Source organism: Talpa europaea, assembly GCF_964194135.1.
Source record: "Talpa europaea genome assembly, chromosome: 15".
In the NCBI taxonomy this organism is placed as follows: domain Eukaryota; kingdom Metazoa; phylum Chordata; class Mammalia; order Eulipotyphla; family Talpidae; genus Talpa; species Talpa europaea.
Window position 1 is genome coordinate 82,021,881 of NC_140083.1, and position 12,223 is coordinate 82,034,103.

Sequence of the window (12,223 nt, forward strand, 5' to 3'; positions counted from 1 at the left end):
AAAGATAAAGTATTTATCAAAGTACCTGTGGGTACATTGTAGGCACTTTACATATAACAGTAATCTTTATTCATATACACATCTAATTTACCCTCCCTGGTTAAAAGTTTGGTAAGAGCAGAACTCATGGATCTGTATCCAATCTAGTACCAAGCACAGCTCCTTATAAATCAGTAAATGCCCTTACCTTGCATCCTTTAGATTAAAATGCTGCTTTAACTGGAGCTTTCCAGAAACCAAGATATAGTGGACAGCTACTATTTTGCCTACCTAAGATACCATTTTCTGTAAACAGCATCATCTAATTCCCTTTAGGAATTATATCCTGGTTCCAACTGGACATGTGACCCAGCCCAAGTCATTGAGTGATGCCTGAGATGTCTCCTGAAACTCTCCGGAGGTGCTCTTTCCCCTGGGGTTACAGAGCTGGTAGATGTACAACCAGAGTGGCAGGTGACTGTCTCTGGCAATAATAAGGAAAGCCTGCTTATGAAATGAAGCCAGTAATGAAGAAAACAGAGCTGAGAGATAGAACTCAGAGGGACTCATTTGAGGTCCTGGATTTAGCCATGCTGAAGCCATACTGGCCTTCTGAAACATCAGTTTTATGACCCAATAATTCCCCATGATGGCTATGCTGGCTTGAGCATAGCTGTCTCTTTCAATTGATAAAAATTCCTAATTAACACACAGGCTAATGGATACAAGAAAATCACAAAGCCCCTCTGCCACCACTTACCTTTCCGTCCCCATTTTGTATGTAACAATGACACTGACCTCCATCACCACCATTTCTCTATAAATTGTTCCATTTCTAGGCCCTAAAAGGTCAGAGCTTTGGTCTTATTAACAATTTCTCTGAAATTGTCACTGCAAACCTGGCCGTCTCCTAGAAAATGGGGCAGGAGTGGAGCATTTGTATTTGTGTCCCCTCAGGCCTTTGACCTTCTGTTTCTAGGCCAACATAATAGGAAAAAATAGAAGCAAAGGATATAATTTTCTTGAATCATCTATAAACAGTGATGTATGAAGGTAGTAGGCACATGAACAATATCAAGGACATCATAAAGTGAAATGTGAAACCCAGAACAAAGGTCCCTGTGATTTTCCTTGAGCCAAACAATGAGACTAGTGGTAAGAGAGCAGGAGCAGCCCTCAACGTCTTCCTCCTACGTAGCTCAATTACCAAGTGCTATGATGGAAGCACCTGGTGCTCGCCCAGCAGCCACGTGCTAGGAGTTACGCTCCCTCTCTCTGTTTTTTTTTAACGTAATTTTTTTTTAAAGATTTATTTATTTATACAAGAGCTGGGATACAGGTCAGAGGCGCAGGAGGGTGAGAGGACTCACCATAGACAGAGCGGGGAGCAGAACAGATAGATAACCAAAAACACTGCTGAGGGGAGCAGTAGGCGAGACAGGAGAGGTCTGCCGCACCATGTGGGCATCTCCCTGGCCAGCTGGGAATCAAACCCGTGCTGCTGAGACTGCAGACAGCTTCATAGCACTGCGCTCAACCCGCTGTGCTACCGGGGAGACCCCTTTCTCTCTTATCCACAATGTTCCACGGGACTTGCCTTGATAGGACTGTGAGACCTTCCGCAGACTACAGCTGGGCCGAGGGTGAGCATGCCATCCAAGCGGGACCAATGGATCCCATACCTGAGGTGAGCTTGATACCAGTGACGGTGAGTTGGTCTTTCTCCAGCTGTTAAGTGAACTGAGGAACACAGAAATCAGGCAGATCCTACAGAGAAAAAGAAAAGATTGAAACAGAAAGGCCTGGATGAGCGCTGGAAAGGGTCCTGAAGTTCTGAGTGCCTCTTTTGTTTGCAAGACCCAACTGCCTTCCTATCTCTGGTTTGTGTGAGAAACACTCATATCCTCTTTTGCTCAAGGTGCTGTGAATTGGGTTTCTACACTTTCAACTGAAAGAATCCTGACTCATGCAATAGCAAAGAAACAGCATACTACCATCAGGCCAGGGAATGGTAAAGTAAGAGAAGTACTTTTCCCCTTTAACCCTAAAACCTGGTATTTAAAACCTTACTGTGATACATCTTTATTATTCACATAATAAATACTTACTGAGAACCATCTATACACATCATTCAAACTAATAAAACCTAGTCCCTAAGAGATAATGGGGTTTAGATAAGCACCAGGTACTAGAAGACCAAAGGAGGGGTTCTAAATCAGATTGAGGGGGCCTCCCTGGTTGCGCAAGGGGTTGAGACGCAGCACTGTGACGCCATCCGTAGCCACCACAGCACAAGTTCAATCCCAGGCCAGGGAGGTGACCCACATGACACAGCAGACCTCTCCTGACTCACCCGCTGCTCCCCTCAGCAGTGTATTTCAGTACATCTGCCTGTTCTGCTTCCCACTCTGTCTGTTGAATCCGCTCACCCTCCGCATCTCTGGCCTACACCCCAGCTCTTGTATAATTAAATAAATAAATCTTTAAAAATAAAATAAATCATATTGGGGATGGTTACAAAGACTTCCTAGAAATGGCTCTCAAAACATGTTTACATCAAGGGCCTTCAACCTCAGCACTGTACTCCTTCGGACTAGAGTTCTTTGCTGCTGGGGGCTGTCCTATGCACTGCAGAATGTTAGGCAGCTTCCCCTCCTTTACCCACTAGACACTAGTATTCTTCCAGACACTGGTAAATACCTTCTGAGAGACAAAACAGCCCCTGGCTGAGGATCACTGGTTTAAAAGATTAGAAGTGGGGCCTCCCTGGTGGCGCAAGGAAGTAAGACACAATCTATGAAGCTTTCGGCAGCCACTGCAACACAAGTTTGATCCCCAGCCAAGGAGCTACCCACATGGCGCAGACACCTCTCCTGTTACCCTGCTGCTCCCCTCAGCAGTGTATTTCAGTGGATCCACCTGTTCTGCTCCCCACTCTGTCACTATGAATCCCTCCCCCCCCACACACACACTTGCACCTCTGGCCTAGACCCAAGCTCTTGTATGCATAAATCTTTAAAATATGTGTATAGGGCCTCCCCGGTGGCGCAGTGGTTGAGCGCTGGGTTGCAAAGCTGCCTGCAGCCTCTGCAGCGCCGGTTCGATCCCCAGCTGCTCCCCGGCCACCAGAGGAGGGTCCCACATGGCGCACAGATCTCTCCTGCCGCCCCACATGGCGCGCAGACCTCTCCTGCCGCCCGCTGCTCCCCTCAGCAGTGTACTTCGGTCCTTCTGCCTGCTCTGCTCCCCGCTCTTGGTCTGGTGAATTCTCTCACCCTCCCGCGCTTCTGACTGTACCCAGTGCTTGTATAAACAAATAAATAAATAAATAAATAAATAAACATGCCTCTATAAAAAAAATTAAAAAAAAAGATAGTTTATAAAATATATGTATATCTAACATATATAATGTATATAATATATATATAATATATATAATATATAACATATCTATCACAACTGGGCCTTCCTGGTGGTGGAAGGGTTAAATCTCTGCACTATGACGCTATCACTAGCCACTGCAGCACGAGTTCGATCCCCAGCCAGGGAGGTGACCCAACTGCACAGCGGAGCTCTCCTGTCTCGCCTGCTGCTCCCTTTAGCAGTTTATTTCAGTCAGTCCACCTTTTCTGCTCCTTGCTCTGTCTCTGGTGAATCCTCTCACCACCGCCCCCACACCTCTGGCCTACACCCCAGCTCTTGTATACAAAAATAATTAATTAAATCTTAAAAAAAGTGGGTATGTACCCTTTTACCTAGTAACCATACTTCCAGGAATTTGGTATAAGGAAACAATTTCAAAGGGAGTGTGAAAACAATACACTAGGTTGTTTACCTAAGCATTGTTTATAATAGCAAAAACAAAACAAAAAACCCCAGAATACCCAGAATTCCTTACGTACATAAGATAGAATACCATACAGCATCAATATGACTTAGATTTGTTTCTTGCTAGTAATACTTTATTTAAATTACTTCTTTAAATATATTTACATAATAAAAATCACCCCCATTTATGTGTACACATTTATACTGAAAAACATCTAGAAGGATATATAGAGAACATACAGCTTAGAGAAGCTATCACAAGTACAGGTGCAGTAATTTTAATTTCAGTTATATCTTCGCTTCATTAGTTTTCCTACTTTTTTTAACTTTTTAAAAAATCATTTATACATACAAGAGCTGGGGTACAGGCCAGAAGTGTGGGGGTGGGGGTGCATAAGAGGATTCAGAGACAGAGTGGGGAACAGAACTGGAGGATTGACTGAAATACACTGCTGAGAGGAGTAGCGGCGAGACAGGAAAGGTCTGCTGCGCCATGTGGGTCTCCTCCCTGGCCAGGGATCGAACTCGTGCTGCAGTGGCCACGGATTGGCCTAAGAAGCATAGGCCTCTGCAGCATGAATTTGATCCCCGGCCAGTCAGGGAGCAACCTAGTCAGTCTGCCTGTTCTGTTACCCACTCTGTCTCCGGTGAATTCTCTCGCCCCCGCATCTCTGCATAAATAAATAAATCTTTAAAAAAAAAAAAAAAGAATTAAGGGAAAATTTAGATTTTGAATCTGACTAGGGTATTCTTTCCTGTCATCTACAGGAGATAAGTAGCGGTTATATATGATCCAGAAACCAGCTCTCGCCCTGCCTCGTCCTGCCTCTGGACAGACAGTCAAACCGAAGGCCTAGGCCGCTTGACTAGTCTATTCCCTGGCTTGCTCAGCACTGCAGTGGGGCTGTCACAGGGGCAGTTCAGGGTTCCTATGGGTTGCCTCAAGGACCCCCCCAGCGAATGCCTCAAGGGCAGGAGCCTTAATGAACTGAAACCACAGGACCTCAGTGCCCACAGCCACTGAAGCAGTTTCCTGGAGAGTCTCCTTGAGTTGTGGAATAGGAAAAGGCCTTGGACAGTTTCACTCAAATTGAGGGACAGAACTGAAGTAGCTGAGGAGTTCTGCCAGCCTCCCTGATGTGAGCATCCTGAACCCCTACTGCAAGCTGCACTCCCAGCCTTCTATTCTGCAGGTAATTACGTCACTTCATTTCCTCACAGTTACACTGAGATATCGTTATATTACTGGTCAGCATTATTAGAAAAACGCAAACATTATCAGACCCCTTTCTCATGTCCTTTTAACTTCCCAGTGTAGCTGTCTTCTCTGGTCTGTCCCTAGGGAGAGCTAGGTTTTACAAAACTGCAGATTATTCCTAAAGAAACCTGAACATTCAATCTCTCTTATTCAGGGTTTGTTGTTTTTTTTTTTTTAAACATTTATTTATTTTTATACAAGAGCTGGGGTAAAGGCCAGAGATGCAGGAGGGAGAGGATTCACCAGAGACAGAGCAGGGAGCAGAACAGGCAGAAGGACTGAAATACACTGCTGAGGGGAGCAGCGGGCCAGACAGGAGAGGCCTGCTGCACCATGTGGGATTCTCACCAGCCAGCTGGCCGGACTCGAACCTGCACTGCAGAGGCTGCAGACAGCTTCACAGCGCTGCGCTCAACCCGCTGCCCCACTGCCATGGGGGAGGCCCTTATTCAGGGTTTCATGAACCCAAGTACAGGTGTGCAAACCACATCCATTCACACACACATTTTCATTCTCTCTCCAAGAGACATCAGAGGAGCCACTCCAAGCAAGACTTTCTATTTTAGGATAAGCGGATACACCACCGCCAATTCTTGACGAAAACATAAGAGTAAAAGTCAGGCAAAGGTGCCATCGTTTGCCTTGTACCAATTTGCTCATTCTAGACCCTGAATTTAACAGATGCCGAGAGCTGAGGGGCTCGAATCACTACAGACCCCCAGACAAACGGGGAAAGAGTCTCCTAATCGAACAGTGTAAGGAAACAGGTGACTTCTATGAATTCCAAGCTAGTGATGAAATTAGCTGTTGAAGGGTCACATAGGTGTCCCTAAAACAGTTCATCATATCTCCCTGTCTCCCAGTGAAGAGTGGATCTGGGGTGGAGTCAACAATCTAGAAACCTGAGTTCTAGTCGTAGCTCTATCACTGATGAAATGTGTGACCATTAAGTACTTTGAGCAAATTACTTAACCCATCTGGGCGTCTACTCCCTGACCCAACATGAAGTGAAGCTCTATTCGCTAGGTATTCTAAACCTTCCATGGTTCTAAGACTCAGCACCTAAAAAACAAGTAAAAGGGGGGATAATTACATTATAAAAGATGCCCTAACTTTACCACTAACTAACCTGGCTCTCTTTAGGCAATTCTTTTGACTTTTTTTTTTTTTTTTAAGATTTATTTATTTATACATACAAGAGCTGGGATACAGGCCAGAGATGCAGAGGGGTGAGAGGACTCACCAGAGATAAAGCGGGGAACAGAACAGGCAGACTGACTGAAATACACTACTAAGGGGAGCAGCGGGCAAGACAGGAGAGGTCTGCTGTGCCATGTGGGTTTCTCTCTGGCCGGCCGGAGATCGAAATCGTGCTGTGCTGTAGAGGCTGTGGATTGCTTCATAGTGCGGTGCTTAACCCCTTGTGCCACCAGGGAGGCCCAATTCTCTTGACTTTTTAAGTGAAAGGAAATGATCTCTTTTATTTAACCAGTGTTCCCTTAGATTGACGTCATTTCCCCTCTTAGGGAACTGAGTTATGAACTCAGCTTCTTCACTTGTGAGGTGAAAAGAGGGGCCACAGAATGCTGTAATTCATGCTGGATTTTCTAAAGGGAATTTTTAAGCACACACATTCTCCCCCCTTTCTTCCTATAGTACATCTTCATTGATTCAATTTACAAAAGAATCCAGAGGGCACACAATTCTTCAAGAACTCATCTAAAGTAAGGCCTACCAGCCTTCAAAAGTCAGTAAGGACCTCCCACTAAGTCACCAGTACCAGTATCGTGTGTTATTCGTGGAGTTACCCCAACCCTCACTGTCATCCTCTATACAAGGCCCTCTTCCAGAGGAAACATGTAAAAAAACAGAAACACAATCCTTGTGCTCAAACTAAGGTGTAGGCTTGTGTCCAATGAATGTGTATATAGGATATAAAATACATAAAACAAAATTTACTAAACAATTTACCGACCTGCCAAAGCTAACAGTTTATAGAAGATACAAATATGCAAAGATGGGTTAATTGTGGAAAAAGAAGTTTTTTTGCAGAAAGAAGTTTTTAAGAATCAGGTGTTCAGGAGCAAAAAGAACCCAAATTAGCAGAGAAGACAGCTGAAGCCTCCAATGGAATTCTGAATTAAGGTTTTTTACCTTCCAAGTGTTGGGGGGCAGGTTCCCTGCTCACGAGGCTCCAATCCCCTGGTGCCTCCACTCAGTGCCACTCAAGAGATGCTCCCAGTAACCCATCTTGTTGGCTATTCTCCGACGGAGTCTTCCTTCCTAGTGACAAGCTCCATCGCCAAGTGGATGGAGGTGATGTCACAATCAGGGGCACTCTATTAATAGAACAAGGAAGAAAAAGGTGAGTCAGGGGAACCACCTCCACTTGGCAGCGAGACTGACACTTGGATCTGGTGGGTGGTTGGGGAGAATGACACATCTCCATTAAGACTACAGATTTCAGCACTGGGCATACGGCTAGCCTCGAAGGAGTGAGGTAACTGGTTAAGGAATCAAACCTGTGGTCCAGGAAATTCAAACATAGCAGGGAGGGTAAGAGAAAGAAGCAAGAATTTGAGGTGAAGAAAGGCTCTTTTATTTAGTGCATAATGTACAAATAGGTGATGTCCTGTGGCTCTACAATGCTAGAACTCCTATAATGCACAGAATTTAGCATTTGCTGTTTCCCAAACTGCTTTTGAATAAATTATTTCACGTAGAAAGAATTCTGGGCCTACCCTCCAACTGGAAAATACTACTTCAAAAGGAGAAGCTCCTCAAGAAGGTAGGTAGAAGTGCAATTCTACTTCCCAGGCCAAAATACATTCCTGAGGGGAGCAGTTTAAAAAAAAAAAAAATTAAGAGACAGTCAATCAGGAAATGATTGTGGAGTGAGTGGACAACTGGGAAGACTAGAATTGGTGTGATCAGGCTAACCAGAATCTCATCACTAAAAGGAAGGAACCCAGCAGAGGGCCATGGGCGTCATTCAGATGAGTGCTGAGAGGACTGTTCAACACTACACAGAACAGCCACTGTTCAAACTCCTTTCCTCAACATTACAAATCAGTAACCCAGGGGCTATTAGGAAGGAGTAAGATGATGACTTTTACCCATAAAACAGAGACCATTTCATTGTTGAGTGGAGGACATATACTCAGCTTACTATGTGCATTAGTTACAACACAGTGTGATATTTTAAAAATATAAAGATACAATGCCATTTTCTCTTCCCTATGATTGCCAGGACATAGGGGGAGGCAGATTTGATGTATTTTGATGTATTTCCATTCATAATACAGAGGAGGGTACAATGTTTCTTCCATGCGGACAACTACTATCTCCCCACCCTGGCATTTGCACCTACACCTCAAGAAATATTTCCAGTGACTCAGAAAGCAAGTACTTGCCTATGTTGGAAAGGTAAATCCTACTTCAGTGATCCCTTGGCCAGAACAAAACAGAATTTTTCAACTGAGAAGACCAGGAATCAAACACTTGGAATCTTTGAACTGTATGACTTTAAACAAGTCATCTAACCCTTCTGTAGTTCAGGTTCTTCACCTGTCAAGCAAGGAAAACGTTTATATCCTTTATATGTTCTCCTGAAGATCAAATGATAATAAATGTGAATGTATACTGAACACTGCTATCCTCAGGTAAGAAATTATTTGTAGTAACAGAATACAAAAAAAAAAAAAAAGGTTAGAGTACTGAGGGAAGGAAAGGAAATACTTATAAGAAGCTTGTTCCTTTTTTTCAATTACTGGGAACCAGGCCCAGCCACAAGGTTGGCTGGACACGGGGCAGTAACCTTATTGCATCACTCAGATTCCCTACCACTAATCCACCCCATTCCTATTTGGGGGAAAACGATCAGCCAGCAACACCCATTCGGTTCTTGCCCAGTTGGCAGACTCCAAAATCACCGGTATAGGAAGGGGTTAGGGTGTCACTATCATAGCACGATTCCCAAGAACAGTGGCTCAGTGGTCTCATTAATGGCCACATTTATGAGGTGAAATGAAGTCAGCCTCTGACCGGGAAAACGTCCCTCAGGCAAAATACCCTCACCCCGGTTGCTTTCCGCTCCCCTGCGGCCCCTCCTCCCCACCGCCCCAATTTCCCCTCGTCCAGGCTCGGGGAAGGCTTTCCGGTGCGTGAAGCCCGCACAGACGAGCTGGCTGCAAAGGCCGGGAAGGGATGCAAGGAATGTGAGATTCCTTCACGAAGGGGTGGGGGAGCGGGGACGGGGTGGAGGAGGAAGACAAGGCTGCCACAGACAAGGCACGGGAGGGGAGCCAAGCAATGGCGCTTCGAGGGCGGGGGCTCAGGTTCCGCCGCCCCTGTCCGGGCTGGCCCCCAGGATGTCTCCTCCTCCCTCCGCAGCCCGTCAGTCATTGTCCATTTAAACACCTCGGGGTGCCCGGGTCCCCCTCCCCGCCAGCGCGTCCCGGTCCCTCCCGCACTTCTTTAAAGCGCCCCTACCCATGGGCCGCCCCCAAACCCAGCCTCCAGCGCCCCTTTCTCACCTCCCGACTCCTCCCTACTGCTGCTCCCTTCCTCCATTTTTCATCTTCCCACCCACCCCTTCCCCTGACCTCCAGCACGGAACCCCCGCCCCAAGCTCCCGGGACAGCGCCCCCGCCCCCCCGTACCCTCGCGCGGGTGGGAGCCCGCGCAGGCGCAGTACGCACCGCCTGGAAGCGGTCTGGACCCTCCGTGCCCCGGCCCGGCTGGAGCTGGGGCCGCGGCGTCCACGAGACAGCCCCGGCGCCGAGTCCGGCCCTTCTGGGAAGGGAAGCGGCGGGGGGAAGACAAGGAAGCACGTTCCGACCACTCGCCTCGGTCTGAGACGGCCCCTCGCCCCGCCCACCGCTGCTGCGCAACCCGGCGGAAGCGCGTCACCAAGCCCCGCCTCTTTGTTGCCCTCAGCCCGAGCCGAGGCGCCGCGAGTGGTCAACGAGGTGGGGAAGGCTAGCCAGGCCTCCGCTGGGGGCCGGAAGTCTCTATGGTCCCGGGGAGGCCTGGGCGGACCTTTCGGGAGGGACAGCGCGGCGCGCTCCCCGCGTGCGTCAGGGCCGCGCCCCCAGGCCCGCGCCAGGGCGGGCGCACGTGTCCCGCCCGAGACTCGCGACGCGGGGCGAGGTCGTCGCTAGGAGGCCGCCCGCCGTGTGACCTCCCAGCGCCGCTCCCGCCTCCCGACCGCGGTTAGCATCCTGGAGCCTCCCGGCCCTGTGACTCAGAGTCATGGGAGTGGACGCGGCAGTCAACAGGGCGACCGCGGGGCGGGGAGCGGGAGCGCGTCTGGCCGCGGCGCTTTGATCTGGGGTGCCCAGAGGGTCCCGCCTCTCCCGGCCGCAGCGCTGCCGCATCCACGTGGGCGCTCCGGACACTCCGAGGGTTCCCTGAAGCACCTGAGGGGAGAGGAGGGACACGCAATGTCCTCCCGGGTTGCGCTTTGATTTCCCTAGGAGGCAACACCGTGGTTGAGGGTGTGGGCGGGAGAGAACCCGGGCTGCGAGGAAAGTCGAGGTGGAGTCTAGAGCACTCTAGGAGAAGGTAAGGAATTCATTAACCAGGGCAGTACAGCCCCGGCACCGCTCAGGCTAAGCTGCTAGGAAAACAGCATTTGCTGTGGCTGTTCTCTAAGCAGTGGCGATGCACTGTCGTCTGTCTCCGTGTAATGGGCCGCTACTCAGCATTACAAAGCTAGCAAGGACCGAAGGGAACTAAAGCTTGGGCCTCATTTTGAAAGGGAACCGCTAATCAAATGAAGTCTTTCCTGTTTCCTGCTAAAAGAGTCATAGGTCTGGTGCAGGAAATAATGAAAAGTAAACAAGTTTTGCTTCTCTAAAGCCTAGCTAGATGAGATTACCTAAAAGAGGTTATATTTTAATAAGGCCAGGCAGCCGCCAGGCTGATTGATCTCCCAGGGCATCCTTCAATACCTGTCTGCTGTCACCCTTTTGCGCTTACTGACCGATGTTATCAATGCAAGAGGGTTGTGTCTAAAAGAAACCTTTGTCCCTAGACAGGTGCTCAGACCTTATGGCTACCCAGGCCTGGGAGCTCATGCATGAGTAATAAAGCTTCTCCTGACCTCACCTTTCCTGAAGTACCGCTTGTTCTTCCCCTGCCTGGGTAAAGGCTAGAATTTATTTCTGCAACAACTTCGGTTCTCTGCGAGGGACCCAGACCTGGGCGAGAAGCGCACTGGCTCTGCAGCAGGAGCTCTGGCAGCCGCGCTCTTTGTCCTCCGGGTGCTCTGCCTCCGGAGAGAGCCGCCCGCCGTCTGCCCAGGGACCAGGCCACGCTGCGGAGCCGCCGACCTCGTCCCGCCGGAGCGGAGCAGAGGGCGAGGCCGCCAGCGGCCGGGGCGGGCGGGCGGGCGGGCGGGCGTCCCGCCGCGGCGACGGGACGCGCAGGAAAGCGCTGGCCGGGCTCAGGCTCTCGTCCGCCGGGCCCCGAGCCCTGGCACTTCTCCGCGTCACCGTCTCGGGGAGAAGCAGAATCCGAGAGCCAAGCACTTCGGGCGAGCGAGGGAAGTCGGGGCGCGCGGGCCCCCTGGCGGCCGGGCCCCCGCCGCCCCGCCCCCTCGGCGCGCGACCCCCCCGCTCGCCATTGGCTCGGCGGGGCCGGCGGGGGCGGGGCCGCGCCGGGGCCGCGCTGATTGGCCGGGGAGGCCGCGGGGAAACTTCCGGGAATGGCCGCCCTCCCGCGTTCCGCCCGCGGCATCCGGGGGCGGCGGGGCCCGTGGCTCCCCCTGCGGGCGGCTCCGCGGCGTGCACGGGCCGGCGGCCGGCGGGTGGGTGGTGGGCTGCGGGGGGACTGGGGATGCGCCGAGTCCCGGGGGGGCCGGACGAGGGCTCGGGAAGGCTTGGAGAGTGAGAGCCCGTTCTCTGGCCGCACCAGGCGCCCCACTCCCGTCCCCATCGGGGCTTGAGGCTAACAGAGCATCCCGGGACCGGGCCTTTCGGCCTGGAAGAAGCCTGCTGGAGACCCGCCCTAATTCTGATCTGGAAGCTGGAGGCCCTCGGGGATGTTCGTCCCTAACCTCTGAGACGAGTTAGGGGGTTCGCGACTCCCTGATTCCAGCCTAGCGCGGTAGGTAGGCCTTGGGAAGTGGAGCATGAGGGCTAAGATTCCAAGGTT